This window comes from Palaemon carinicauda, chromosome 27 (assembly GCF_036898095.1).
Source record: "Palaemon carinicauda isolate YSFRI2023 chromosome 27, ASM3689809v2, whole genome shotgun sequence".
NCBI classification, from domain to species: Eukaryota; Metazoa; Arthropoda; class Malacostraca; order Decapoda; family Palaemonidae; genus Palaemon; species Palaemon carinicauda.
The window spans coordinates 93,811,833-93,816,558 of NC_090751.1; positions in this window are offsets into that span (position 1 = coordinate 93,811,833).

The following is a 4,726-nucleotide window of genomic DNA, read 5'->3' on the forward strand; positions in this document are numbered from 1 at the left end:
TTTTTCTTAATACCAGGGAATACTGCAATGCCATTGGTGGTCTTTCTCTCTCTCTCCAGTTCCTCTCTGTATTGAATTTCCATTAATTCCCGTGGCGCTGAATGCCTTAATTAACTCTCCTTTATTGGTATCTCTATTCATTAGCGAGTCCTAAAGACGAGACTTCATTAGGCTCGAGTGCTTCTAAGGTGAGACTCGGTCGCAGATGCGTTTGAAAAATTTATATCAAACAACTTTATGTGATTACTTGATGTACAATATCACTGGGGTCAATATAAAAGGCTCCAGCTCTACTAATCAGGGTCGTCCAAACTTGGTTGGATTGTTGTTAATTATTAGGCAAAAATATCCCATCATCACTAGTCTACACTGGGCACTGTGTAGAGGAAAATGCCAAACCACAGACGTGAATAAAATATTTTTGAGGCCTTTGTCCTACAATGAACTAGAAAAGGCTGCATTTGTTTTTGTTGTTATTGTTATTGTTGTTGTTATATATATATATATATATATATATATATATATATATATATATGTGTGTGTGTGTGTGTGTGTATATATATAAATATATATATATATGTGTGTGTGTGTGTGTATATATATATATATATATATATATATATATATATATATATATATATATATATATATATATATATATATATATATACAAAATTTCTACCTCATACTTGGGATCGAACGCTAGCCCCTTCTAATGAAAGGCCAGGTCAAAACCAACCATGCCAAGAGAGGCCATTAAAAGAAATCGGAACCTGAGGCTACCCAGCTGTCCGAGGATTTACCTGACGAGACATCAGTCTCTTACCAGCGAGTTTTACCCGATATCCCGGCCCACCACGTGACACAATTGGTAGTAATTCATTCAAATAACCCCTAATGAGTCAATATGGATAAATATCAACACAACATCGTGATCAAATAGAAATAAATTTCTACCTCATACTTGGGATCGAACGCTAGCCCCTTCTAATGAAAGGCTAGGTCGAAACCAACCATGCCACGAGAGGCCATTAAAAGAAATCGGAACCTGACGCTACCCAGCTGTCCGAGGATTTACCTGGCGAGACATCAGTCTCTTACCAGCGAGTTTTACCCGATTTCCCGGCCCACCACGTGATACAATTGGTAGTAATTCATTCAAATTACCCCTAATGAGTCAATATGGATAAATATCAACACAACATCGTGTTCAAATAAAAATAAATTTCTACCTCATACTTGGGATCGAACGCTAGCCCCTTCTAATGAAAGGCCAGGTCGAAACCAACCATGCCACGAGAGGTCATTCATTAGAAGGGGCTAGCGTTCGATCCCAAGTATGAGGTGGAAATCTATTTCTATTTGAACATGATGTTGTGTTGATATTTATCCATATATATATATATATATATATATATATATATATATATATATATATATATATATATATATATATATATATATATATATATATATATATATATATAATTGAAACCTAACACAATAACAATAGATTCTTAGGTCATATAAAGATCTATCACTGGTCTCTTGGAAAGAAAGGCATTTCAGGTTTTCCCTAATAAGACCCTGTCTTAAAATACAAAGTGATATTATGGTAACGTCTCTGACTGCAGATCGCCAGATTAGGGTTTGAGTCCCGCTTAAACTCGTCAGTTTCTTTGGTTGCTTCAACCTTACTATCTTTGTGAGTTAAGAGCGGGGTGTTTGGGATAGCTTATAGGTCAATCAGCTGAGTTATCAGCAGCCATTACCTGGCCCTCCTAGGTCCTAGTTTGGGTGGAGAGGCGGCTTGGGCGCTGATCATATGTATATATGGACAGTCTTTAGAGCATTTTGCTGCTTGATAGGGCAATATCACTACCCCTTGCCTCTGCCATTTATGACTGATCTTTTAACCTTTTAACCTTTAAACTTCCTTATTCCTAGCTTGGGTGGAGAGCGTGTTTGGCGCTGACCATATGTATATATGGACAGTCTTTACGGCATTGTCCTTCTTGATAGGGCAGTATCACTGTCCCTTGCTTCTTCCATTCTCGAGTGGTCTTTAAACCTTTTAATCTTTAAACTTCCTTGGTTGTAGCTTGGGTGGAGAGAGGGCTTGGGGGCTTGGCCATTCATGAGTGGCCATTAAACCCGTCACAAACTAAACTCCTTGTTTCTGAGGGTCTGTTACAGTGGTAGGATATCAATTAAGTCAACGGAATATTACCAAATGTTTCTTAATGAATCCTGTGATTCGTCCAATCATTATCCAGGTGTCTCACTGCCTTAGGTAAAGAGCCTTCATATAATTCTTATTGAGAACTTTGATGAGATACGAGTGATCAAACATTAATTAGTCCCTGCGGTTGGATGGAATAGATTTCATATCTCTCTCTCTCTCTCTCTCTCCTCTCTCTCTCTCTCTCTCTCTCTCTCTCTCTCTCTCTCTCTCTCTCTCTCTTGTGAGATCACATGTTTTATTTTTTCCCTTTGAAAGTAGGGTGGAATTTTTAAGCTTAAAATATTAAGTTTAATAGAATTTATTATTATTATTATTATTATTATTATTATTATTATTATTATTATTATTATTATTATTATTATTATTGCTGTTGTTGTTCTTGTGGCTGTTGTTGTTGTTGTTGTTGTTGTTGTTGTTGTTGTTGTTGTCCTTATTATTATTATTATTATTATTATTATTATTATTATGATACCTAGCTAAGCTACGATCCAAGTTGGAAAAGCCGAATGCTATAACCTCATGGTGTCTAACAAGGAAAAATAGCCAAGTGAGGAAAGGGAACAAATAAACTATTGAGAACTAATAAATAAAGAATATAAAATGTCTTAAAATAAAAAACAATTTAAACCGGTTCATGAATATCAGCTATCATGAGATCCCATAAAAACAGCTGTGTGAATATCATCTTAATCAAAAGTCTTTCTGTGGGAAATCCCAAAAGGTTTTATACCTCAGATACCACACCATTCTTTCTGCCAGAAGAGAGAAAAGGAATCATTACCCCGAATTGAAGCCTTAATGTCCCTATTCAGTGGTGTGTCTCATAACTCGAGGCAATCTGACTGCATTCACTCGAAATAATAGCAATGATTATAATAATGAATTGAACGCAGCCACAAGAAACACCACTCGTATACGAAACACGGTGTCCTTTTGGCTCCTTAATGAGAGTTTGAATCTGTGCATATTAATTGTATGATTTACATGTCCAAGGGTAGGAAGGAGCTGTTGCTAATTGATTCGTTGAAAGATCAAGAAGAGAAGGTATATATCAAATAGTAAATGCTTTGAGGTGTATTGTTTGAGACTGTTGCAAGTTACTGATATACTTTTTATTATTATTATTATTAATATCATTATTATTAGTATTATCATTATTATTATTACTATTATTATTATTATTATTATTATTATTATTATTATTATTATTATTATCATCATCATATAAGCCCAGGGGCTAGAACAGGGAAAATAGCCCCATGAGGAAAGTAAACAATGGAAATTAAACATTTTAAGAACAGTAACAACATTAGAATAAATATTTTCCCTGTATAAACTATAAAAACTAACATAAGAGGAAGAAAAATAAGATAGAAGAGTGTGCCCGAGTGTACCTCCAAGCAAGAGAACTCTAACCCAGGACAGTGGAAGGCCACGGTACAATGCCTAAGGCACTACCCAATGGTTGCACTGTTAAAACATTGCTGTTAAAACGGTAAAAAATCCTGGAATAAATGTTGCCAGGCATTTGCCGTTTTAAAAATGATATATTGACGTGATGAGGTGATACTGTGGTCACTAACTCGTAAAATATAATAACAAAGAATAGTAAAATTACGGTCGCCTGTATTTTACTGAAATACAGCTGTGAACAGTATATTTTTACGGAGAATTTCCTTCAAAATTACGTTATTTCTTTTAACACTCATGAGTATAATGTTAGCAACTGTTACAAGGTACTTATATACTTCAGTACACATTATAAAACAAGGAAGAAAATGAATAGTAAATATATATTTAACCTTATAGAAATATATATATCACTTGACTTCAAAAGGATTAAACAATATCTATTCAATCTATTTTTTTTTCTTTTTCTTAGATTTAATCTAATTTATTAATAATGCTATAATTATGATATTGTTATAACGATAATTAGTAATTATTTGATAATTAAGAATGTGGTGTAATAGTATATTACATTAATTTTAAATACAGTTTTAATCGTAGAGTAATGAAACTTTCAGGGATTAATTTTTGGAAGGTCAAGGTCAAAGGTCAGGGTCACGGTCAAGCAAATTGTCCAATTAACGCAATCTGCCATAAATTTGAACGTCGTTGTCACAGACACTTAAAACTTGGTTCATATTCGCATGTATGAAAATCCACGCCAATTAATTTATGTTAGGGTCAAAGGTCAAGATCAAAATTTAGCAAAATGTCAAGAAATAAGCTGCCGCGGTGGAGATCTGCCCTCTACCGGGTGCCCCTCTGGTTAACTACTTTTTCCTTATGTAATGTTTACATCGTTGTCACAGACTTCAAACTTGGCTCATACTTGAGTGTAAAAAAATCCACACCAATTAATTCATGTTAGGGTCGAAGGTCAAAACCAAGGTTGAGCAAAAGTTGAAAATAAGCGTGGTGGCGGAGGTCTGCGCTCTACTGAGTGCCCCTCTAGTTAACTACTTTTCGCTTTTG